This window comes from Felis catus, chromosome X (assembly GCF_018350175.1).
Source record: "Felis catus isolate Fca126 chromosome X, F.catus_Fca126_mat1.0, whole genome shotgun sequence".
In the NCBI taxonomy this organism is placed as follows: Eukaryota; Metazoa; Chordata; class Mammalia; order Carnivora; family Felidae; genus Felis; species Felis catus.
In genome coordinates, this window is record NC_058386.1 from 37,389,527 (window position 1) to 37,416,995 (window position 27,469).

The 27,469-nt window shown below is 39.9% G+C and overlaps 1 long non-coding RNA gene across 1 annotated transcript in view; it reads left to right on the plus strand.

Annotated features, from left to right (window-relative positions):
* The window catches only part of LOC123383417, a 146,987-nt gene extending 121,193 nt beyond the window's left edge, over positions 1-25,794 (plus strand). Inside the window, exon 4 of the long non-coding RNA XR_006593127.1 lies at positions 24,182-25,794. This is a non-coding gene — a long non-coding RNA (uncharacterized LOC123383417). The remainder of the gene's footprint in view (positions 1-24,181) is intronic.
* Positions 25,795-27,469: the final 1,675 nt, after the last annotated feature.

Here is a 27,469-nt window from a genome sequence, read left to right on the forward strand (position 1 = left end):
TTTAGTTCACATTTTTTTCATTATTATCAAGAAGCTTAAGAAGAGGTTCATTGTATATATATGTGTATATATATATATATATATATATATATATATATACACATATATATATATCTTTTTGCATCTCTGATTGTTTCCTTACAATGATTTTCTAGAAACAGAGTTACTGATTCAAAACCTATGCACTTTAGACAGTGTTGGATAACGTTTGTCAAATTGCCCTTCTAGAAGTTTTACCATTTTAATAGCTACCGTCAGTTTACAGGAGGACTATTTCATCATGCTTTTGGCAGTATTGAGCATTATGATTTTAACTCTTACAAATGTACTAGGAAAAAAAATGAAATATTTCAGTGTTTTTATTTTTCTTTGATTAACAGTGAGGTTGGGTATTTTTTCAGCTATTTTCCATTTTAATTTCTTCTGTGATTTAGTTTTTTAATATTCTTTGACCATTTTTCATAGTGTATTTATGTTTTTCTCATTGAGATGCTAGCTTTTTATATGTTAAGTGATTTTTATATACTTTTTATATTTTTTAATATGTTAAGTGGTTAATCTTTGTTTTTTTAGTTTATTATTAATACATTTCCTAGTTCATCATATGACATTCATAGTGTCCTTGTACATAGAGAAATACAAAAATTTTAAGCCAAGAACCAAGTCTTTTTTTAACGTAATCATGTGATTAGTTGTTCACAGTATGATGTCTTACATTTTATTTAGATGTAGAAATCCCTTGTCAGTCAAAAATTAATAAAATTATAATTTATAGTTAGTTTCTGCCTTTAAAAAATAATTTTGTTCTTAACATTTGACTCCTTGGTTCATCTGGAATTTTCTTGACATATTGAGATTATATCATGAAATAGGGTTCTAACTTGATTTTCTCCAACTAGTTCATTTTCTAAACCCCTTCTGTTAAATAACATCTAATTCTATTTCTTTGTGATTCCTTCTTTACCACGTTTGAAATTAAAATATATACTAAGGTATGTTTCATGGTTATCTATTTGTTCCCACTGATCTTTTATTTATGTGATAAATCTCTATTATGCATCTATACCTACTGTGTCCTAGACCCTGCTGCAGGCACTGGGACATATAAACTCTATAAGTTCAAGTCTTCTTATCACTTCCTATTTTTTTTCCCACTTGCTTCTTAACATCCAGTTAATTTGAAAGCCTTTGAACCGTAGGAAACAAATCTTCTTTTTCCACTCATTCTTCCATGACACTTTTGCCAGGGCCAGATGGATTATAGGGTCTTGATTGATTGGGAAAATCAATCAAAAAATGTTTTACTCCTTCCCTTTTTAGCTTTAGCTAAAGCAGAAAGTTTCTTTTTCAAGATGCAGCTATGGTAAGTGAGAACATTAAACCTATAGTCAGAAACCCTGGGCTGGTGATGTGATTATATACCAATTTCATGGCTTTAGAAAAATGTCTTTGCTTCTTGGGCCTCCGGCTTTCTCATCTTTAAAATGGAATTAATTGGGGCGTCTGGGTGGCTCAGTTGGTTAAGCGTCCGTCTTCGGCTCAGGTCATGATCTCAGGGTTTGTGGGTTCGAGACCGGGTAGGGCTCTGTGCGGACTGCTCAGAGCCTGGGAGCCTGCTGCACATTCTGTGGCTCCCTTGCTCTCTGCCCCTCCCCCACTTGTGCACGTGCCCTCTCTCTCACGCGCGCTCACTCTCTCTCAAAATAAATCAATAAGCATTAAAAAAATAAAATGGAATTAATTGTACTTGTCTTACAGGAATCTTTGAGGATGAAATGAGAATAGGTATTAAAACTCTTTGAAAATTGTAAAATGTCTTGAAAATATGTATTATTATTGTTATTTTTAGTCAAACTAACGTAAAATCGCCTGAAAGCAGGGCTCACATCGTGCCGCCTCTCTGATCCCTTGTCTATTAGCACTGTTTATTTAGTACCTATACTCATAGGGAACCTTCTGTAAACACATCAATACATTTCCCTGCTCAGGTAGATGCTGTTCTGATATGACCTCATGGAAACATCCTTTGCTTAGAAGATCTAAGTAAATAACTCATTATTTGCTATGGATTTCAGTTGCTTTTAGTAGCTTAGACAAGCATCCTGCTATCCCCAAGTTTGGGGACCATCTTAAATATTGTTTAAAAGAATAGACAGGATCTATAAGATAATACGTTAAGCCATTGACATTTGACAAGGATACCTCCCTAAACCCTCACAAATCTCCAAATTTGCACATACTCTGATAGCGTATGCTTTCCATCACTGAATGCACTAAATGTGACTAAAATACCTATGGTCGTATTTTTGGTGATTGTATATGTCTATTGGCCCCTTGGTCTTGAGTCAAACTGGTTGGACTTTGTTTTCCCTTAGAAGGTGGTCTTTCCTGTTAGCTCCTTGACCTGCCCTTAAACAGATCCCTGATTTGCTCGAATGCTGAATCCAGGATGACCAGAGCTTATGCCCAAATTGACATCCCTGCTCAAACGTGAATCATTTCTACCAGGAGGACAATTCAAAGACTTTGCAAAGTGGGTGAGGCCAAACGAATAGTCAGGAGGTTGAGGAGACTTGAAAACTCCAGCTGAAAAAAAATGGGGAGATGGAGTTCATCGGGCCTGTCAGGGTTTCAATCTCATTTTACAGACGTGAAAAAATAAGACTCGGGGATTTTGAATACCTTGCCCAAGGTCAAAGAGCTTAAAGGGTCAGAATTCCAAGCCCTGTTAGAATCTGTACGTCACATTCCCAACTACTTTGTTCTATGGTAATGTCAAAGACTCTTCTGGGTCTCAGATTTCTCCTGCTTAGGTGCTTAATAAATGTCCAGATAAATCAGGAATTGTGGGGAAAAATTTGTGCTTGTTATGTAATTGGAAGGTAAATTTTATTCTGCTTCAAATATCTCTGTGAACAATGGGGAGGCTTAAGCAGCTGGTAAGCAATTAGGGTTCTGGACAGCTGAGTTCCACACTGAGCAAGACAGGCTGGCAAGTGGCTGTGAGGGCGGGGCCTGGCTGCTCGGTGCCAGCGCTATCTGGCAACTTGGTGACCCCAGGATTCTGATCCCTGCAGCCCCACTGCACCTTCACTACTATGTTTGATTAATTCCTGCATCTGTCAGCGGACATGCAGGCAATTGCAATCCTCATGCTGATAGCATTTTCTCTTTAGAGAATTCTGGAATGGGGAGGGCCGGCTTGGAGCCCCGTCTAAGATTTAATTTTGTTAAGAACCAGAGAGTTCTTTTCTGTGCCTCTTCTTATTACCTGCTTGGTCTGTTAAAGATACAAAACGTGCCTCCCGATCAAAAAGCCACTTCCCTACACCTGCCTCATTGTCAGGGAGGCCTCATCTCACTCATCTTATTCCTTTAATTAGAGTAAAGGATGTAGGTCCATCTTCCTGTCCATCCAGCCCTCCTCTGGGAGAAACAAACAAACAAACAAACAAAAAACAAAACCCTCTCAAGACTTCCCTTCATTCAAATTTGGAGCCACAGACCTCTTCCAAACATGGAAGGGATTATCTATCTCCCATTGGGATTCATAGTTTTTATTACTGTACATTAAATACACATTGTGGCCAAATGCTAAAAGGCCAGTGTTAAAAATCATATTTGGTCAAAGCTAAAGCCAAACGTGAAAGCCACTATCATAAAATGAACCTCCAAGTCATAAGGAGAAATCTGAAAATGTACCGAAATATTTATTATTAAAAATCTAATACTCAACTTTTACAAGACTGACATTGTAGATTAGAGATGGCATTTTCTCAGGTGCTCTGAGCCGCTTGATTGATTGTGTGATCATCAGAATGTATATTTGTGATACCGAAAGGATGCTCACTGTCAAATGAGGCTGGGGGATTAGCAAGATATTTTGAGGCTTGTTCTATTAATATAGGATTCTGCTGGGGTAAGGCTGCCATCAGATTATTAAGCCTTCTTTCCTTTCCACTAGTAACCAACTAAGGCTAAGGAGGTTTCTTTCTCATCTGTTGGACTTGAACTTTGGTCATGGTGAGGCATTAATTGAAGCAATCCCCCTAAATGAAGTTCTGTGAGTTTCTTGAGAAAGATGCTTTCTTAAATGTTCAGACACACGGGGCGCCTGGGTGGTTAAGTTGGTTGAGCTTCCAACTTCAGCTCAGGTCATGATCTCATCATGATTCGTGGGCTTGAGCCCCGCGTTGGGCTCTCTGCTGTCAGCGCAGGGCCCACTTTGGATCCTCTGTCCCCTTCTCTCTTTGCCCCTCCCACACTCAGTGCTCGCTCACTCGCGTGCTCTCTCTCTCTCTCAAAAATGAATAAATATTTATTTAAAAAAATGTTCAGAAACAGTCTTCTATGTTATTTGGTTTAATGGTATAAATTGTAGCACTGAAAACAATCTCTTAAAAAACAGGCTTCTGATATAGTTTAATCTCTGTCTTTTGGACTTGTATTATTTCTGAATTTAAGTGTTTATAAAACATTTGTCGGTTCAGAAAGGAATTAATGTTCTTCTTAAACTTACCAACGAATACTCTGTGATTGTGGTGTAAACTGTCAATCTAAATCTCTACTTAACTATTTGAAAGTTCATAATAATTGTTTTGGAATATAAAATTAATAGCTTTCACATCATCATTAACTGCAGTAGTGTTTAACTTTTGCGAGGATCAATATGCGTTTATACTTCAACAGATTGAAAAAATTTCAATATATGAAGCACACATGATTTTTTTACTCCACATTATATGTAGAATGCCTACCTCCAAATTGCATCTAGAATTTGAATGCTAACATTTTGATAATACAGTAAATAAGAATTCTGTATCTTATTCATTTCATAAGTATTATCTTGACTAAATAAGAGGATGATCTACATTAGCACATGATCTTTGTGCACAAATATAGATAGCAGAAATGATATAGGTGAGGCATGTAGGTGGCTCAGTTGGTTAAGTGTCCAACTCTTGGTTTTGGCTCAGGTCATGATCCCATGGTTCATGAGATCAAGCCCTGCATAGGGCTCTGCACTGACAGCACAGAGCCTGCTTAGGATTCTCTCTCTCCCCCTCTCTTTGCCCCTCCCCTGCTCATGCTCTCTCTCTCTCAAAATAAATAAATAAATAAATTTTAAAAAGAAATTAAAAAAAAAGAAATTATATAGGTGTTTAGGCTTTTTAGCCTTCCAAGGGCCAAGACAGACACAGATTTTGTCATTATACTGGGTCCAAAGCCTACTGTTGGGTCCATCCTTAGCTTCCAGCTTAGATGGTTCTAGGACCAAGTTCAAACCAGCCTTCCTTTGAAAGGTCATCCCTTCACCTGACTCTAGTGCTCTCCCTCACTATGGTTCTACTGCTTCCCTTCTTCCATGGCCACACTTCTCAACAAAGGTCTTTCCCTCTTCCTTCTATTTCCATGTTCCTCCCTCTCCCGTTCACTCATCAAAGATTCTCCAAGCTTCTACAGTATGCAGGAAGCATGCTAGGTCCTGGAGACATGGCTGAGAACCAAGCATTCCCTTCTCTAGAGCAGCTGCTACTCTAGAGGTGGAAAGATGGGCAAATATGGGATTCCTGTCTACAGTGTGTGATTAAATATTGTGTGGCAGGAGAGCACAGGGCGCTGAGGAAATGCATAGGAATGTGGCACCTAGCCCAGCCTAGAAGGGCAGAGGAGACTTCCTGGGGATGCCCAATGAACTCATCCCTAGAAATCTACTGAAAAAGACCTGGGGGAAAACCAAATCAAACCAAGCCAAAGCCAAAGCAAGCATCAGTTTGGTTCTTGTCTCCCATGCTCACCCCAGTTGGTATTTTGAAAGACCATTACATGACCTTCTTGTAAAATCCAATGGTCTTTTTTTGTTTTTTTTTTTTTCTTCTCATGGCATCTGAAACTTTTGACCATGCCTATTTTCCCTTCACTTTCCTGACATGCTAATTGTCCTGGCTATCGTGGTCTCAATCTGCCACCACTTTTCCCTATCCTTGCTGATATCTCTTTTTGTGCTTTCTTTTTCATCCCCTCTTTCTCTTCCCTCCATCTATTTATGCAACTCACCCAAGGCTGAGCCCAGGATCCTTGGAATGTTCTTCTCCCTCATGGGAGAGTTCATTAATCCTCAGGGTCTCTACACCTCTAGTCTAACCATTCTTTCATTAGAATCTCCTGCACCATACTTCAGACTACATGCAAACTCATCCCATTCTATGTCTTCATATCTACTTACCTACCATAGTCCTCCTCCTGCAGCAAAACCCACCGTCAGGGAGAGAATAGACACCAGCCACAAACACCTCAGTTAGAATTTCTTTTCTCCTTCGAGCAATGGCACCAATGGTCACATTTTAAGCCTCATCTCAAACTGTAGAATACAGATTTTGGCCCCTGGGAATTTTATACCCCACTTCCCACTACCCTGAAGGAGATCAGAATATGCCACCTCAAAATATGCCACTTTGGCATAAGGATTATTTTGAGCTGAAGGCAAATGAGAAACCGCAGATGTGGGAAAAGTTCTCTACCCTCCCCTTTCTGCCTAAAGACAAGGTATAAATTTCCCTTTGCGAAGATGTTCCCCCCACCCTGCTCCCATACCAGCAAGAGGAAAATCACCAGAGGCACTCTTATCACCCCAGAGATGGCATGAGATTGAATCTGAGTAACAAATGTCACTGAAATAACCTTTATCTTCTATTAGTTTTCCCTTTATATTTATCACCCACAATTTACCACCTCTAGAGGCCCAAACTGTTTTTCTTTGCCTTGTCATTTCTCAAAAATTTCTCAACTGTTTGTTAAAGCGGTATATAATCTCTCAGGCCTCCTCACTTCCTTCAATTTCACTTCCTTTTCTGTGAGACCCCCATGTGTGTGTAAATATTTTAATATTAATATCAAATAAATTTGTATGCCCTTTTTCTTGTTAATAGGTTTGTTGTAAGTTTAATTTTCCCCAGAAACGAATCTAAGAGGGTAGAGGGAAATGTTTCTTTTCCCCCCTCCAAGATATACAGAGTAATTAAAAAAAATTGTTCTTGGCGGTGGCTGCATGTAATTCCTGACTCTTAAAATCATCACTGAGGATACATATGAAAAGGACTTCATGATACATTATTATTAATAAAAAATGAAAGGGTGCCTGGGTGGCTTAGTCAGTTAAGCATTCGACTTCGGCTTAGGTCATGATCTCCTGGTTCGTGGGTTTGGGCCCCGCATTGAGCTTTGTGCTGTCAGCACAGAGCCTGCTTTGGATCCTCTGTCTCCCTTTCTCTCTGCCCCCTCCCCTGCTTGCATGTGCATATGCACGCTTTCCCTCTCTCTCAAAAATAAATGAACGTTAAAATTTTTTTTTAAGTGAAGAGGGTTACAAAAGAATATATGAAGTGTTTTCCCATTTCTTGGGAAATATATATAGTGTATATTGTGTGGGTGTTATATGTATGTGTATTAATTATTTATTGCTGCTTTAAAAATTACTTCAAAACTTAGTGGCTTAAAACAACAAACGTTTATTATCTCATAGTGTCTGTGTGTCTAGAAGTTGGGAATGGCTTGTCTGGGTGGTTTCAGTTCAGGGTAGCTCGTGTCTTTGGACTCAGAATGTTGGCTGGAGCTACAGTCTCTGAAGACTTGACAGGGGCTGGAGGATCCCTTCCAAGATGGCTCACTCATGTGGCTGTTGGCAGGAGGCATCAGTTCTTCACCATATGTGCCACTCCATTGTGCTGCTTGAATGTCCCCATATGGCAACTGGCTCCCCCAGAGAGAGTGTTGAGACAAAGAGAAAGGCAGGGAGAGAAGGAGGAAGGGAGAGAGGGGGCTAAAGAGTGAGAGAGAGGGAGAGAGATGGAGAGACACCGAGATAGTTTTAGAAATCACATACCACCATGTCTTCCACATTTTAATAGCTACAAGTGAGTCTTTAAGTCTGACCCATTCGCAATGGGAATAGAATTAGGCTCCACCTTTTGAGGGAAGGAGTGTCAAAGACTTTCTTGGAAAAAATTTAAAACTACCACAATTTATGGGAAAATGTCTGTAAGAATAAATGCAACATTTTTAACAATGATTATCTCTGGGTGTTATTTTTAAGTTTCCTATATGAACATGAATGTATTAAAATAATACACATTTTTAGGTAGACTACAAAAAATGTGATAAATGCTGATGTTGTAGAATGCTGAACACATTTCTTGAGACATTCTCAATAAATCCACTTGAAATGATTTGGCCAGAAGTGGTGCCATGACTCACACCTTCCGAAGTACATATCATATTATCCTCAGTTTATAAAACTGAGGCATAGAGAGGTGAATTGAGGTTGACTAACCGCTCAAGGTCATAGAGTAAATAAGTGGTATATATGGGACTGGAATCTGGGCAGCCTGGTTCTACAGCCCCAGCCCTTAAACTAAATGAGACTTCCACAGTACATACTGGACTGAATGTAACCACGCTGGAGATCATACAAACAGTAGCTCAGAGAAATGAAGGAGTCAGAGTTCATCTAGTCAGGGAAACCTTCACAGAAGAAGCAAACAGTGAGCTGTGTCTCGAACAAAAAGTGGGATTTTAGGGAATCTAGGGATGACATTCCAAATGAGGGGAGCAGATGGGCCAAGGTCCAGAAAAATTTGGAGCCTGGCCTTTCCAAGGATGTCCCACCGAGAAGAGTGCTTCTGGTAAAGTGGAGGGGTTTCTGGTGAGTTGTGTGAGTTAACAGAAAATGGAGTTAGGTAGGGGTAGAGGTGGGAGGCTAGATTCAGAGGAACCTTGGCTGCAGGTATGAGGGCCTACCCTTTAAAAAAAAATAATAATGTTTATTCTTGAGAGAGAGAGCATGAGCAGGGGAGGAGCAGAGAGAGAGAGAGGGAGACACAGAATCTGAGGCTGACTCCAGACTCCGAGCTGTCAGCACAGAGCCCAACATGGGGCGCGAACTCACAAACCATGAGATCATGATCTGAGCCAAAGTCGGATGCTTAACCGACTGAGCCACCCAGGCGCACCTGAAGGCCTACCCTTAATTTATGTTGACACACAGACTTGGAGATTTTGGCCCTTGGCCACCAGGAAGGAACTTAGAAATTTTCTGGTCCATGCCTTTTACTTTAAATATAGGAACCTAAGGTGTGTAGAAGAAAATGATTCAGTCCCTTTCCAAATTTATTTTACTTACTTATTTTGTTAGGAGTTGTTGGACTGCTAAGACAGCCATGTTTTCCTTTAAAATTCTTAATTACCATGTTTTTATCATTAACTTTTTTCTCTAATAAAAATTATAAAGAATCCCTTTTGTTTTTTCTTCATGTTTGTTTACTTTGGGGGGAGGGGCAGAGAGAGAGAGGAGGACTGAGGATCTAAAGTGGGCTCTGCGCTGACAGCAGTGAGTCCAATGCGGGGCTTGAACTCGTGAACCATTGGATCATGACCTGAGTAGAAGTTGGACGCTCGGGGCGCCTGGGTGGCGCAGTCGGTTAAGCATCCGACTTCAGCCAGGTCACGATCTCGCGGTCCGTGAGTTCGAGCCCCACGTCAGGCTCTGGGCTGATGGCTCAGAGCCTGGAGCCTGTTTCTGATTCTGTGTCTCCCTCTCTCTCTGCCCCTCCCCCGTTCATGCTCTGTCTCTCTCTGTCCCAAAAATAAATAAACGTTGAAAAAAAAAATTAAAAAAAAAAAAAAAAAAAAAGAAGTTGGACGCTCAACCGCCTGAGCCACTCGGGTGCCCCTAAAGAGTCCCTTCTCTAAAATGGGCCACTGCAAGCTATAGCTCATTCTGCACTAATTGAATTTATATGAAGTCTGTGTTCTAGACTAGGACACTGCCATCAAAGAAGATCCATTGCCAAAATCGCCCAGGGCATTGCCTGTTGATATGGGAGATTTACTTATTTGTTTATTTATTTGTTTGTTTAATGCATGTTCTGGATGCAGAGCCTTTTTCAAACCTGATATACAAAGCTCTCCCCAAAGGATTTAGCAATTCATGGCCCATGGAAACTGGGAAATCACTGACGTTAGATCTACCCAGCAGACATTTGTAATTTATTAACTCTCAGAAATAATTTCCAGGGTGGAAAATGTTAGAATATTCAAATAACGAAAATACCCTATTCGCTTTCTGTTCTGTTTATCAAAGTTTATGTTGAAATGAAGCACCAAAAGAGCTGACATCAATTCTCTGTGATACTTAGTACCCATTTCACACCACAGGCTCTTAGATGATGTCATGTTAATTACCTAGAAAGGCTGGATGAAAAAAAAGTTTTTTCCTTTGATGACTAATGATAACTGGTGGGTTCTGCCCTGCTCCCCATGTTTTTCCAGCAAGGAGTTTTTGCTATAAATTAGGTATGGGTTCCAACTCCTGAAGATCAAAGTAATTCACAGTATGCACACACGGCCCCGGGAACTAAATAGGACATCTTTACCTAGCTGGGTAATTCCCAGGGTACCAACACTGCCTTGCACATAGCTACCAGAAGTGAATTATAGCTTACTCTTTGCCCTTCTTGTCTCCTTCCTCCCACCCTTGCTCCTTTCCTTCCTTCCTAGCAACAAGGTGAGAGAAACAATATGGAATTATTATGGGGGGCAGGGGCACTCCAAAACCAATCCGGGAACAGAACTGTATATGTGACATTATCAAAGAGGTCAGGCCATTAGCAAGGGCGATTAATGTACCCAATGGTGCCTCTCATTGAGGGTCAAGTGTCCTCAGTAGCTAATGTGGACAAAATGATCTTCAAGCATCCATTAAGGCTCTCAGATAAATGCCCAAAGGAATTAATTCAATAGCTACCTCTACTTGGGCACACTGTTCTCCCATGACCTGGGCCTTCTTACCCAGCCACAGCACCAATCTCCCCTCGGTGACTCATCTGGCTCAGCTCCACATCCAGGGTACTGCTCAGATTTTCACTCTTCGCACTCTTCCTGCCCCTTATTTATACACCTCTTATTTATACACCTCACGTGGTTATCTGTTTGTCTTGTTGACAACGCTTCCTTTCTTACACCCCGAATCATTCAATCAACCTAAATTGTCTCCATTTTGTGTAACTTCTTCTCAGGCTTTTCCTTGGATGCCATTTCCTCTGCATTTTTCTGCTTCTTTGATTTTTCTGCAGTCATAATTGTTATTCTTTGAAACTTTACCATGTTATTTTATAAATGAAAATTTCCCCCCACTAATGGGAGTGAGGTTGTGGGTATATAAGACACACGTTTAGCAAATGTTTCCCAAAGACAGAATAGGTGATTTCCCTCTTCATGTGTATTTATGTGTGAGTTTTTAAATCCATGACTTTATTTTGGAGTGAAATTGTGCTATAGATGTTATATTAGGGGGAAAAAAACACTTCAGCTCAATACCTGGTTACTCAATTACAATCTCTGTCACATATTATTCAGATTTCTGCTGAGATAATGTTGCATAAAAAAACAACTCTCCAAATCTCAATAGTTTGCAATGTCAAACATTTTTTTCTTACTCTTGGGTCTGTAGGTTGCCTAGGGGAGCAGCAAGTAGATGCACGTGATTGAAACACAGACATGGGGAGGGGACCAACAGGAAACAGTTGGAGGAAGGTGAGATTCCATGGGTAGGCAGGTGGCAGGTTTAGAAGGTCCTCGTGCAACTAACAAGCAATGGGGAGTCCCAAAGCTTTTAAAGTAAAGAAGTGGCATGATTTTATCCTAGAGCATAGGTAACATAGATGCTGCGTGGAGGATGGACTGGAGCTGGAATTGCATAGAGTCAGGTGCCCACCTGGAAGGCTGTGATAAGGAGTTGAACCAGGAGCTAGTGAGCCTGTGAAATAAGACCTTGGCCATAAGAGTGGAGCCTAGGGGTTCCTGGGTGTCTCCATCAGTTGGGCATCTGCCTCTTGATTTTGGCTCAGGTCATGATCCCAGGGTTGTGGGACTGAGCCCCACTTGAAACTCTCTCTCTCTGCCCCATTGCCCCTCTCTCCCACTCCTGTGTGCACTCTCTCTCTCTCTGAAAAAGAAAAGAGTGGAACCTAAAGCGCAGATACTAGAGATTAGTTTCAGGAAGCAAAATTAGAAGTCTATTTGATGTAGGAAGTAAGGGAGAGGAGAGGCTAGGATGAACCCAAGGTTCAGAGGTAATCTGGAAGAAAGTAGTACAGCCTTGGGGAGTGGATGAACACAGGAAAAACATGGAGGAAAGTGAGACCCTTGGTATCCTGTGCTGACCTCTTCAGGATATAACAGGACAGGCACAGAAACTTGTTTCCTTAGCCACAGAATTAGTTCAGAATGTGGGAGAGGTAGCTAGATGGTGACGATGAAGTTGACAATTACCATTGATATTGACAGTGAGCCCAGTACCGTCTCTTTCCATGCATTATCTCATTTGATCCTCACAACAATCCTATGGGACAGGTATGTTTACTCTCCTCATTTTTTACAGATGAGGAACCTGCCAAGCAGAGTTTGTGAGGCTCCAAAGGCACACAGCTGATAAATGGTAGAGTGGAAATTTGATTCCGGGTATGTATGTTTCCTCTTCACCTCCACTATGGTGAAGTGGTTGTTACCCCAAGGCTAAGCTGATATTTAGGTAGGCCTGGCTGGCCTATGCCCAGGAGGATGATTTCACACCTCCCTGAAGTCCTCCTGAAGCAGTCTGAATCATATAATTCGACGCTTTTTTTTTTTTGCACAATCATTGAGTGATTGCAGTGGCTTCATGATAATCATCTTCCTAACTAATAAGGTTAACCCCTTTTATGAGTAGCATTTTTCACTTCACAAAGATCTTTCATGCATCTTTGCCTTTGTTCCTTACAAAAATGCTGCAGGGAATGTAGACCAGATATGATGATCAGGAAGGGTCAGCAAACTTTTTCCCTAAAGAGTCAGATTGTTTATATTTTAAGCCATGAGAGCCATATAGTGTCTGTTGCAACTACTCAGCTCTACCCTTATAGCATGGAAACAGCCACAGAGAATTATGAATGAATGAGCATGGCTGTGTTCCAATAAAACTTTATTTACAAAATTAGGCAACCAGCTATACTTGGTCTGTGAGCCATAGTGTGCCAACTCTTAATTCTACATGAATATGCTTCCATTCAAAGTGCTTAAATGGGAGCGCCTGGTTGGCTCAGTTGGTAGGGCATGCAACTCTTGACCTCAGGGTTGTGAGTTCAAGCCTCACATTGGGTGTAGAGATTACTTAAGAAATAAAAAAAAAATTAAAACAAAGAAACAAAACCCACAAAGTGGTTAAATGATCCTCCCAATTTCATACCGCTTGGAGAAGTAGGGATGGAACCTAGTTCTCCTGCTTGCTTTATTCATTCAATAATTATCTGAGTCCCTGTTATGTGTCAAGCACTGCTCTAAATAGTGAGGACAAAGAAGCTCCCTATTTCCATGCAGTTTCCATGCTTTGGGGAGACAGATGATGGATAACTTGAGAAAGCGAAGAGTACCGTGAAGAAATTAAAGCAGTGCTAACTTGAGGATGACTGTAGCTATGGGAATCAGAGAAAACCTCTCCGAAACAGAAAAATTTGAGCTGAAACCTGGAGGAAGGGACTAAGCCAATTACACAGAGATTTGGAAAAGATGATTCCAGGCAAGTGGAATAGCTTTTGAAAACAGAACAAAACAAAACAAAACAGTGTGGCTGGAGCATAAGGGCAGGGGGAGGATAAGACCTGACAAATAGACAGGGGGTAAGGTATATAATATAATATAAAGGTAAGGATTATAAGCCATAGCAAAGAATTTGAATTTTATTCTAAGTGAAATGGGAAGCCAGTGCTTCTATGGCTATGACATGCCACTCTTAAATCTCTGTGCCTCCTCTGCTGCCCAAGCACGTGACAGATGTTCTCAGAATATATTCATTGATTGATGGGTTCTGTCACTTAGGTTCCCACAAGGCGGGAAGACCCATCAACATGCCGGGATCACTGAAGACCCTTGTGAGGGGACATATTTAATAGATCCTGTTTTTAAATAGATCCCTTTGTCCCCTCCTGGGGTAGTGCTGGGCACCATCCAGACCATCTGCTCTGGCCCAGGCTCCCTGGCCATAGGCTCTGCCACCATTTGCCAAAACACTCCCAAAGCCAGAAGTGAGATGTCTGTGACATCACAGCCACTTTGTCAGAAGGAGCCATCATGGCGGACCAAGAGTTCTGTGGCGATCTCATTCTAAGCATACAATGGGTCAGCTGTGGATAAGTTTTCTGTCTACATTTTCTCAGCTGTAACCTCAAGCTGTTGAAATGAAATTATGGACGTAAAAGGTCTGAGCCAGAGACTGCTCAGTGTGGCAGTTCTCTTTCCTTCCCAAATGTTCTTAGATTTAGCGATTACTAGCCAAGTCCCATCGAAAGTAGCAATTCACTCTGCATCTTCATTTTGTTGGAATTTTAAAAGTACTAGAAAGTGGCATCAAGCCTGAAAGTAACTGGAAATACACTGAAGCTGTGCGCCCATCTTTGGTACGATTGACTTCAGAGAGGATTGTGAGAGACCCCTGTGATACTCCCCACCTAGATGCCCCTTCAATGAAGAATGGTTTGCTCTCGATGTCAGCCCTTCAGAGCATGCCTCAGGCTGTAGCGCCATCCCTCCAAGGCCACCCCCTGCCCAGGTGGCCCATTTCCAGTTGCTGATTGATGAGGAAGTACTACAATTCAACTATCTTGGCCCAACTTGGGAGAACTCTGGAGGCTCGGACCTCCTCCAGGAGTTAGCTGAGGTTGTTGCTGGTCGTGCGTTTGCAACTCCATTTCTCTGTATTCAATCCTGCTGCTTTTTCCTTCTTCCCACTGTTGTTGATCCCAAGATCACTCCCTACAAACCATCATGCACTTTAAACTCCATCTCAGCCTGCTTTCCAGAAAATCTTAACAACCATTGTGTATCGGTGTTTTGCTTCCTTAGCATTGCTGTGGCCATCTAAGACCTTTCTTCTGCAACGTTTAAAAAATGACACAGAGAAGGAAGACATTCACTCAAGTACCTGGAACATATAATTTCTCCAATTAAAAGAGTTTTAAAGGATCCTTGATTACTAAATGCTCATTAATGAGGCATGAATGCCATGAGATGTATATCAAGCGAGAGATTAATCACAGAGTTAGCTAATGAGCTTATGTATCATAACAATATGCAAAGGAAGAAGGAAACACTGGCGTTTAAGGGGTTAATTCAGGATCAGAAAAATTAAGAAATTTAGAAAAGTATAAGAAAGATGGCACACTATATTTGCTTGAATCCCAAGCAGCCTGAGAGGTTGCAAAGGATTTTAAATACAAGTGCATGGCAGTGTGTGCCCTTAGCAGAGAATATCCTTGGGCAAATTAGTCTTAGAGAGGTTAAATGAGGGTTGTTGTGGTGATTAAATGAGAAAATGGATGGATGGTACTTGGTAAGTGCTCAATAAATGTTAGCTGCTGCTGCTGTTGTTATTCAAAGTGGCATCTGGCTAACAGTCCCCAGGGAAACCTCTCTCAACATCTAACAACAACAACAAAAAAAACCACTAATGAAGGCCTGGGGTGGGGGGTGTGGGGGGCGGTGGATAAAGCTCCCAACATGGAAAATAAGACTGATAAGTAATAGAACACCAGAACCTCAAAGAAACTGGAACTAATTTCAAGACAACAGGAGCTGGGGTGGGACACAAAGGCAGCTTCATAAAACGTAGGAAAATAGTTTGTGCTTCAGTCACTAGAGATTCACCCAGAGATTCAGGATTTGAACCAGCCCAAAGCTGAGGCATCTTTCTTTCTTTTCTCCTGGGTTTGGGAAGGAACAGTACATACACAGAACATAGGGTTACAGGGCATTATTTACCGGGGGCCATTGTAGGAAGAACGCTGCTAGCAGTGCATGCTGGGAATTGTAGTTTTTCATGTAAGACATCAATTCAGAGCACCAAGTAACCAGATGGTGGGGTAGGAAGAAGACTCCCCCTCACGTGGTGCAAAGGTACACAAAGTTAAATTTTGTTTATGCTCGTACATCGGCCTGTCATTTTCTGGTAGGTAGGAGGAGGATATTCTACCCCTAACAGGGGACAGGGGACAAGATGAAGGGCTAAGATGAATAAGCAGTAAGGAACAACAAGGCCTGTGAAAAATACTTCAGAAGAAGGAGAAAGAGATTTATCTAGAGGACTCAGAAGAATAACAAATTTCTGATAATCATCTACCAGTGAATCCAGAGGAAAACTTCAAGAAACTACCTGGCATTGACAATAGAGCACAGGAAGACATAGGCCTTGTGAAATAGCTGTAGGATGGAAGAATCGTATATTATAAAAATATCTGATTATCAAATCAAATCAAAATGTGAAAAATCATTCCAAAATGAGGAGATACATGATTATTTTAAAAGATGGTGGATCTAAAATTCTTTATTATGTTATTAATAAAAACTCAGGTTGCTGGGGCCAGGTGGTGAGAGTCAGCAATGTAAGATTGTGTTATACCCTTTGTCTCAAACAAGGGAGACTCAAATGGTATCATTTCACTCCTCATTCATACAGAGTAGTAGAGTGTAAACTTGTTTATAAAAGTAACTTCTAAATAACCTCTATCAGAATTAAAGCTAGTTATTGTCAAGGAATGAGAAACAAAGGAAATCAGAAGGAAGAAGTAAAAATATTAAGGTAGAGGGCTCCTGGGTGGCTCAGTTGGTTGAGCCTCTGACTCTTGATTTTAGCTCAGGTCATGGTCTCAGGGTCATGGGACTGAGCCCCACATCAGGCTCTGAGCTGAGTGTGGAACCTGCTTGAGATTTTTCTCTCTCCTTCGCCCTCTGCTTCTCTACCCTACTCGTGTGCTCTCTCTTTAAAATTAAAAAATATATATATACTAAATATATATATTAAATAAATAAATTATATATGTGTATAAACTGTATGTTAATATATAATTATATTACATAATTAATTATAATTTATATTATATAATTAATATATAATATATATGTATATATATTAAGGTATAAAGTAAGATGACAGAAGCAAAATTAGTAATAATGATGTCAGTAGGGTAAACCAGTATGTTTCAAAATTTTAAGCACAAATCTTATTTTCTAATGAAATACTGCATTTAATCCCAAATTACAAAGATGTACTTTTCTTCAGTTGCATCTGTTGAGTATAAAGTCAATCAATGTGACCAAAGATAATGAGAAAGTAGCCTCCACTGTGTGTAAACCACGATCTTGGACTGTCAGTTTATCTGGCAATTAATCTACGGATTAATGCAATTGCGATCAAAACACAATGCAATTTTTATCAGAACTTGCAAAATTGAGTCTAAAGAACATTCTGGAAAAGAAGAAAAAAATCAACAACAAAGATTTAGAGAGTATGAGTAGTGTGAAGTTGCTCTATAAGATATCAAAATGTACTAACAAACTCTAATGTTTAAAGGCTTGCTGCTAGCCCCAGAATAGTAATAACATTTTAAAGACCCAAGTATGTGTGCAGGTGTCCATATTTTTTAATTTAGAAAAGTTTGCAAGTCAATTCAGTTGGGAAAGTATGGATTATTCAATAAATGATCTTAGGCCAGATGGTAACCCATTCGAGAAAAAATTAAACCAACAAAATTAATTATAAATGTATTAAAACCAGAAATTTAACAAGTGAAGCCATAAATGTAAGAATAGAATACAGACCAGAATGGAATATCGAATAATATATCCTTGTGGTGGAGAACCACTTTCAAAGCATGGCACTGAGAGCTTAAAGTCAAGGTAGGCAAACTACTGCCCACTCATGGCCAAAGTTAGAATGAAGACATATGCAGTCATTGATGGGTGTCTGTGACCACTTCTGCTCTGCAAAGACAGAGTTGGAACAGAGTCTGTTTGGCTGCCAAAGCCTAAAATATTTATTCTCTGGCCCTTTGCAGCAAAAGGTTGATCACCCCTGGCATAGATCATAAAATAATTTTATGTGGTCAAATCTAAAAAAATTTAAACTGTGGTATGGAAAAGAACATCATAAACAATCAAGAACTGGGAAGCATATTTGTGATATATATGATAGATATATAAATAGCTTTTATAAACAATAGTAAAGGTTGTACAGTAGTAGAAAAATGGGCAAAAGACAGAAACAGGTGGTGCACAGCCCAGATAAACAAATAGCCAATAAACTAGTGAAAACTGTCAGCTCTCATTAGGATTTGTTTAATTACATCTTTAAAAAATATCACAAATAGGGGCGCCTGGGTGGCTCAGTTGGTTAAGTGTCTGACTCTTGATTTCGGCTCAGGTCATGATCTTAAGGTTTGTGGGTTTGAGCCCTGCATGGGGCTCTGTGCTGACAGTGTGGAGCCTGCTTGGGATTCTCTCTCTTTCAAAAAAATAAATAAACTTAAATTTTAAAAAGTTAAAAAATATATTACAAATAGATTTTGGGCAACCCAGAACAAGGAATATACTCAGTGTGGGCCAAAATGCAGAAAAACAGACTCTCTCGGGCTATTGTTGGGTGTGTAGACTGAAGGGGGATTAGAAGCCTATAGGAAAAGCTTTGAATCTATATACCTTTTGATAAAGTGACTCCATTACTAGGATTTACTGAAAGGAAATAATTAGAGACACAAAAATTCAGTTCTAGGGATGTCCAGTGCAGGATTTTATATAACGGTAAAGCATTGGAAACAACTCTAAACATACAAGGTTATGGCATTGCTTAAGCAAATTATCATCAACCCATAGTATAAAATATTCTAAGCTATTACAAATTATGTTATATGCTTTTTTTAAGCACAAATGTTCAGAAAATATTCTGGAGAATAAAAGATAGGTTAAAAAACAGTGAATACATTATAATTGCATTTTTGAAAAGAAATCCCCATAAAAATCTCTAGCAAACATCGGTTAATATTAGTTATAGCTGCCTTGTGGGATAACAGATGATTTTTATTTTCTCCTCTTTGCTTATTCATAGTAAGTGTTTTATTGAACTGTCTCATCTCTGTGGGATACAAAGAGGAAATGGTTTTATTTTTCTCCATTCCCAGCCGTCACTCCCACAACTGTGCCATATGAAAAGTCCCTCCCCTGCTGGGTCACAGACCCCTTAAGGACATTTGGGGATGATTCCTTGACTTCGTTTTTAGATGCTATTGAAAACCTGTCCGTTTCATTTACCCTTTCAAACCCCATCTCCTCCCCAGCCCAGCTCAACCACCAGCCTGCCGCTGTGGATACAGCACCCCGCGTGGGGGCACCTGCAAACTTGCTCAAATTTGGTTTCCTCTGAAGTCCGATCATGTGATCAGCGTGAAACTCAGGCATTAATACCCAACCTGGGGGGCGCCTGGGGGGCTCAGTCGGTTACGCATCGGACTTCAGCTCAGGTCATTATCTCACAGTCAGTGAGTTTGAGCCCCAGGTTAGGATTCTGTGTCTCCCTCTCTCTCTGCCTCTTTCTCTCTCTCTCTCTCTCTCTCTTTCTCTCTCTCTCTCTCTCTCTCTCTGTCTCTCAAAAATAAATAAACATTAAAAATAATAATAATGGGGCGCCTGGGTGGCGCAGTCGGTTAAGCATCCGACTTCAGCCAGGTCACGATCTCGCGGTCTGTGAGTTCGAGCCCCGTGTCGGGCTCTGGGCTGATGGCTCAGAGCCTGGAGCCTGTTTCCGATTCTGTGTCTCCCTCTCTCTCTGCCCCTCCCCCGTTCATGCTCTGTCTCTCTCTGTCCCAAAAATAAATAAACGTTGAAAAAAAAAAATAATAATAATACCAACCAGGAATGTGCAAACTGCTGGAAGACTGACCCTGCAGTCTCCATCTCTAACGGGGCCCCTCAAAGTCTCTACTGGCCTTACCCTTGGAGCCTCTTCCCTGACTTCACTGTCATCGTGTTTTGTTCAGCTTTGGTTGTGGGCAAGATTTTGGGTTATTTCATAGAGGGGAGGGGATTGAATGGAAGGGAATTCCACAGCCCTCCTCACTTCTCCAAAGGCCTAGGACTCCAGCAATGCCTTCCTTTGCCCTTTCCCTGCCCCCTCTTATCAACTGGGGATAAGGAATTTTTTAAGTCCCAGTGGAATTGTTTTCTGGAATGTTATAGGAAGTTCTGTGTGAAGAAAGCACTGATGAATAATGTTATGAAATGTGAAAATGTGGGCAGTTGGAACGACTTGCTTTACCAAATATCAAACATATTATACAACTACAGCATCATTATGACCAGAAGTACTGAATGATCAACACAGGGGAACAGATAGCCCTCAAGCAGATCCTAGCATATGGAAGAATTTAGTGTATGCTAAAGTAAATATCACAGACTAATGCCAATGGATGACACACTCAACAAAAGTGCTGAGAAAAATATTTGGAAAAAAAATATCAGGTTACATTCTCATCTTATATCATACATGGAAATAAGTTTCAGATGGATTTAAAGTTAAAAAATATAACCACAAAATCTCTAGAAGAGCATTTATCATGGTGAGTACTGAGCAATGTATAGAATCATAGAATCACTATGTTGTGCACCTGAAACCAATATAACATTTATGTCAACCATTCTTCAAAAAAATAAAACACCCTGGAAGATAAAATAGGTAGTATTACAACTGATCCTGAGTTGAGAAAAATATTTCTCAGCTTAAAAGCACTGGAAGAAAACACAAAGGAAAAACGATTAATCACTTTGTGTTAAATAAACAAATAAACATGCAAATATTTTCTAGGTACACTGAAAACTCCATTAAAATAGAAGCAAGTGAGATGTGTTGAGTACATTCTGGCGTAATAGGACAGGTGAAAGGTTAGTATATTTAATACATAAGTCGAGTGCCAATCAGCAACCAAAGCGCTAACGTCTCCATAGAAAAATGGGCCAACACACAAACGGAAAAGAAAAATGTACTCGTGCTCCCAAATTATATCAGAAACATATCTGACTTCCTTAGTAATAAAGAATGCAAACCCAAACAACAAGATATCTTTTCACCTAAAAAATAGCAAAAGGTTTTAAAAATGTACAAAGATGTTGACAGTGCAGTGAGATGATCATTTTTATCCACAGCCAGTGGGAAAGTAAATTGGCCTAACCTTTCAGGAAAACAATTGAGAGTGATGTAAAAAGAACCTTAAGATTGGTGGTTCTCTTCTGCTCAGTTGTTTCACTCCCAGGAATCTCAAGGGACCATCTGGATGCACAAAACAATTTATGCACAAGAATATTAATCATTTATTTTTATGATCATCAAAAGTTGGAAAGAAGCCATTATCCTATTATTGGGTACTCAGGTAAATAAATTACAATCTCTTCATTGGGTGTTTGAGCATCTGTGAGATATCCCAAATATTCCATGTGTTGGGGAATTTTAATTGATATGGCAGAGTGCTTATGTGGAAAAAACTGACTACAAAGCTATTTATAGCATGACTGATTTTTTTTTTTAATCTCACAAACATGGCTCTGATTGCTTTGGTTATCATGTCTGTTAGATTATGCTTTTTCCAGCCAAACAGAAAGAGACAACCTTCCCAAGGTAGGAGAATTTCAGCCCCAAACCGAAACAAGGAATCCAGTTCTGCATTTCAGTTACAATGATCATTCATGCCCTCTTCATTCTCCTTTGTCAATGCATTCATTGCCGAAGATTTTTAAAAAATTATAGTAGATTCAAATACTCAATTTCAATTGCCTTAATTATATTTCTGAATAATATGTATTTCTCCTTATATTGTTTACATTTTAAAAACAGCTTAATTGAGGTGTAATTGACATACAATAAACTACATGTATTAAAGTTTGCAATTTGATACATTTGGCATATGTATATGCCTATAAAATCATCACCACAATCAAGATAATGAACATAGCACGATTGGAATTTGATTATGAAAACATATGGCCTAGCGAGAGCTACTCCACAATGCTCAGATTATTTATATTTAGAAAATTTTATTTTACTCTCTTCGAATGTATTCTCAAAAATTTCTGCAATATGCGTGTGTTAATTTTGATGAACAGAAAAATCCTGAGGGAAAGTTAGTGACAGTGACTGAGAGTAGGTGGCAGAGTGGTAGGTCAGGAGATGGTGCCTTCTGGAAATCAAATAAAGAGAAATTTGAAGCTAAGGAAGGCTCAAGAATTTTCAATGCCATATATTAGGTCACACATATATGTAATAATATATCAAGGCTCTACTGAAAAAGGCCCAGAGTGGTTTTGTAAAAACTGACAGCAGAGATAGAAAATAGTGGGTCAGGGAATAAATGGGCTTGACAGAGTGGAAGAGGAGGGGCCAGGGGCCAGGTGACAAGATAAGCCTTCACCATGAGAAGAGGTACCTCTTTCCCCAAGATCGGCAGTAATGAAGGTAGGGCGAGGGGAGGAGTGTTAGACAAAATTCCACATTGGAGGGTGGAGAGTTCACAGCTCCTCTTTTGCCCATGGTGCAAGAGGCAAGGTTGTGTCCGACCAATGATGTGATTTAGGTGGCATGATGGAGAACACTGGTGAATTTTGCCAATGGCAACTAAAAACACGTAGTATAAGCAATGCATACCTGCATGGAAGAACTACCTGGGGACCAAAGACCACTGGTTGAAATGGTTCCTATTTCCTTGTTTTGATTAATTTCACTGGTAGACTAGAGAGCAGAAGAGAAAAAGTGAGTTGTGGAATTAATTCAATGTAGCGGGTTGACAAAGAAGGGAGAGGTGGGTAGACAAAGACACAAAGAATTAGGGGTACAAGTTAGGTAAGGGATGCTTTATTATTGGAAAAGCAATCATTAGCTTCTCCTAATATAAATTAGGAATGCCCGGTGTTTGAAAAAAGCAGAAGTTATATATATATATATATATATATATATATATATATATATATACATATATATATGTAGCAGAAGTTATATATATATATATATATATACATATATATATGTATATATGTATATATGTATATATATATATATATAAAATCTTTTTTAATGTTTATTTATTCTTGAGAGAGAGACAGAGCGTGAGCAGGGGAGGGGCAGAGAGAGAGGGAGACACAGAATCCAAAGCAGGCTCCAGGCTCTGAGCTGTCAGCACAGAGCCTGACTCGGGGCTTGAACCCACAAACCAAGAGATCATGACCCGAGCCAAAGTCGCTCGCCCAACCGACTGAGCCACCTAGGCGCCCTGAGAAGTTATATATTTTTTAAATTAAAGTTATTATTTTTGGTACATGGTTGATCTTGGTCATATCCCAAGTTGGATAAGCACATTCCTCTCTCAACTAATTCTTTATCCAATATCACATTTTTTTAACACTCATGCTAACTTATTCCATTGTTACAATGTAGCAGTTAAAATAGCTCTTGTCTCTCCAATCAAATGCTAGAAGTAGTGTTTGCATCTGGGTAAGCATTCAACAAATGTATCGAACAGATGACCAGACATTCTCATGTATCTATAATCATACATAAAGCAGTGCATCATTGAATAAGGGCTTTGAGATTCTTTCCAACAGACCTAATACATGAGGATTGTTTACATTAGCTGCAATGGATACTTGAGAAGGAAACTAATTTGTAAGTATTCCAAGCAGGGTCTCCAAAGTGGAAAAACAGCCCAACCAACCGAATCAATGGTGAATCTGGTATTGTCCTCAGTTCTATGCAGATCATATGACAACAACAAATGGGTGTTATCTAGTGAAAGTTTCCCACCATATTATACTGGCTTGCTTCAGGCATCTCCATGTTTTATTAACATACTAAATAAATTGCCATTTCCTTAACTTGCTCTTGGAATGTTCTAAAGTTTCTGAGAGTCATTACTTTTTAGAGAGCACATGAAATTATAGAACTTGTTTATCAGCGCTAGGTATTTCCTTTGAGGGTTGAGCTTTAGGGGTAGCATATATTTATTTCCAGCAATCATGAAAGCTAAAGGAAATTGTCAAGGACTGATATTAAACAGCCTGAATATATTTGTGCAACCCAAGATCTAGCATTCACTGAAGATCATTTTGGGCAGTTTTTTGTGCTGCCTCTCTCTGCGGTCCTTATGTAAGCTCTCTTCATCCTCAAAGAGTCACTGTCTTGAGATTATATTCTGAAAGTTGCCAGCCTGTTGTTGATTTATAGAGTATTCTCCGCCTGAGTTTCGGTTCTAGGTTTCCTTTTTTTTTTTTTTTTTTTTTTTCCCAGGAGGAACTTCAGACAGCGGCTGAGTGAGGTGACTTTCATGCTCTGTTGCTGTCCCGCCAAAGGCACTTGAACCTTTCCAGGCCTCAGTCTTCCTCTGTAAGATGGTAATAATATCTTTAGTTTTATCCTACAGAACTTTTCAGAGACTCATAAGATTTTTATGGAAAAGGACCTTGAAAAGAATTCAGGACAAAGTAAATATATTTCCTCTTCGAAGGAGAAGTCAGCCCAATGTCAACAAAGGTCTTTCTATTAGAATGTTGGTGTTGGCATTCTGGTCTCATTTCTTTCTCTCAGTGTTTTCTCTCCTTTGTTTCTTTCATTGTTTAGAATGCACTGTGCACTATCTATTTTTAGTCTCTTCTAGGTGGTAATTTCCATTCTCCTGTCCCGGGCTATAAACACTTGGGGCAAAACAGCACCCGAGACTCCAAGAGATAACATTTAAGAAGAGTCTTTTGAAAATTTGATAGTTGGAACTCATTAGTCTCCTACTGAAGGGGCAAAGCCATCTTGAGTTACTGGAGAATAGTTTTTATATTCAGTTTGATTTCATTCCTGATAACTTAATTGTTATAGTGATTTGTTTATAATATTGAAATTACCTCTCAACTCAGTCAGTAATGATTTATTTTGATATTATAAAAAGTCATTAAAGGTAAGATAATACTCTTTCTTCTGTTACTTTGCTATTTTCCTAAAGATAATTGCCTTAGGATTTATAGTTCTCCTATTCCTAAAATAAGAATATTTGCCCACACAAAACTATTTGCCTAGCTCTAAGAAAATATTATCTATATAGACTTTTTTTTTCTGTAGCAAGAAATATACTTGAATGCTGAACACTTTCACTCCGGATTTAATCTCTACTGAGAACAACACAGGTTGTCCATGTGAAGATAGGGAGCTGGCATAGTAGAATGAGTAGTAGCATTTAATGGTGGGATGTGGCATGATGGGTGTAGTTGGAATTGTTAGTACTTTGCATGAGGATTTGTATCTGTTTCTTTTCTTTTGTAAAGGCTGCTAAAAGGGCTTTTCCACAGATAAGCAGAGTTACCAGATTACCCCTGATTGGTTGAAGTAGCAGATGCTGTCAAGGCCCTTCCCACATCTCCTCAGCCTTAACTATTTCATTGCCTGCCAGTCCAACTTTAAATGCCAGAAATTGCATCTGAGGGCTTTCTCTGGCTACCTGAGTCAATTCTGAAGTGTGTTCGGCAGTATTTCCCCCAGTTTCCAGTGGAATTGAGCTCACATTGCCTCCAATGGTAACTTCATGGTAATGCCCCTTCTGTTGGCTTCCTTTCCTTTCCTGTCTCACTTCCCCCACTCTCTTTCTGGTGTTTTCTGGGATCACTTCCCAAAAAACTACTTGCACTGAGATTCTTGACTCAGAGTTTGCATCTGGAGGAATTCAAAGTAGGACAGTTGGGAGTCTAGATTCTCTGTCCATACAAGTATGTTTAGGGAGGGAGGATGACAGCTGAATCAATAAAGGGATCATAGGAGGATGGTGAGTGACTTTGTCGATTCTGATCAGACAACTGTTCTTGAGGGCTGTGATTGCATCTGGGAGAAAGCTTTCTGCTTTTAAGTAAAGAGGCAGGTGGACGGACAGACAACTGAGTTCATGCAGCTGAAAGCATCTGCAGGGCAGGAGCAGAGCTTGAAGTTGGTGGGGGGGGGGGGCGGGGAATGAAACCATGGGATGAAGAGCTCTTCCCTCTCATACCCTACAGTACCCCACCCCATGGGAGGTGGGGCTCGGACTTGGTTTCAGATTTCCATGACCTCTCCCCAACCGTGTGATTTAAAAAACAAATATGGAGAGGTATCTGAGTGGCTCAATCAGTTATAAGCATGGGACTCTTGGTTTTGGCTCAGGTCATTATCTCATGGTTCATGAGTTCAAGCACTGCAGGGGGCTCCTCACTGACAACGCTGAGCCTGCTTGGGATTCTCTCTCCCTCCCTCTTTGTTTCTCTCTCTCTTTGTTTCTTTTTTCTGCCCCTCCTCTACTTTCTCTCTAAACAAACAAACAAACAAACAAACATAAAAACAAATTTAAAAAAATAAAAAGCAAATATGGAGAGATCATAATGGTGGGAATGAGAAACCTGTAGGTAGTTAGTATTCCCAGTTTAGGGGCAGTGAGCGGCACTTTAAGAGGAGCAAGATGTTGTTTGACATTTAAAAATAGACCTACCTCTACCAATTAGTCTGTTCTGCCCATGGTAACCTTATTCAATGTTATGGTGGTAATCGCTTCTGGAAAGCTTTGACATATTTTATAATTGAACTGCCAGGTTCACACTTAGCTATAATTCATTCACAGATAAGTGTGTCTTGTTAACCAAATTATGTTGACTCCCCTGGAAAGCCAGTGTGAGGACTTTTCCTGTTTCCCATCTTCATGTGGTTTTACAGTCTCATGACAGACCATTAACATGATGATCATTTTTCTTTTTCATCAGCTGCAGAATCATATGCATTTATCAAAATGGGTGTCATCTGTTGTGAAATTCATGAAGTTAGATTGCACACTTGTCAAACTTTTTTTTTTCCTGGCATTGACAAAAATATCAACATCAAGCTTTACTTAAGCTATTTTGAAATAGAGATGTCCAGGTGAAAGAATGGTAGAATCAAAATAAAAGACTAGGGGCTCGAATGGCTCACTCATTCCACCAACATTTTCTGAATGCACCCAGTGTCCACAGCAACGTGCCAGACATGGGCTGAAGTTGTGAGGGGTTGGAGGAGTGTGAGCTCCCTCATTCATTCCAAAATATTTAGAGCCTACAGTACCTGACACTGTACTTGGCACTTGGAAAACAGCAGTAACAAAATAGGCAAAGCCCCTTCCCTCATAAAACTTATATTCTAAAGAGTTTATGGGAGATAAGAGAAAGGGACTGTTTAGCCCTTATTCTCAAAGATCTTACGGTCTACTTGGTCTACTTGGAAAGACGAAGGAAATGCACTTAGTTAAAATCCCAAAACAATGCAAAAATGAGGCAACTGAGTAAAGAATGCATTTCAGAGGTAGGGGATTAACACAAGCACCCTAAAAGAATGGCCCAACACTGCCGATGCCAGAGACTGGCCAGGACACCTCAAGGAAATCACTTAACTGTCTATCTGTTTCCCAGAGCAGCACTCCAGGGGCAGTGTTACTGCTGATGAGTGCCTCTGACTATCCATCTCGAAGGCCATTCGCAATGACTAATCTGGAAGATTAAAAAATCTACAGCAAATGCCACACTGAAGAGTGATGCCTGTGTT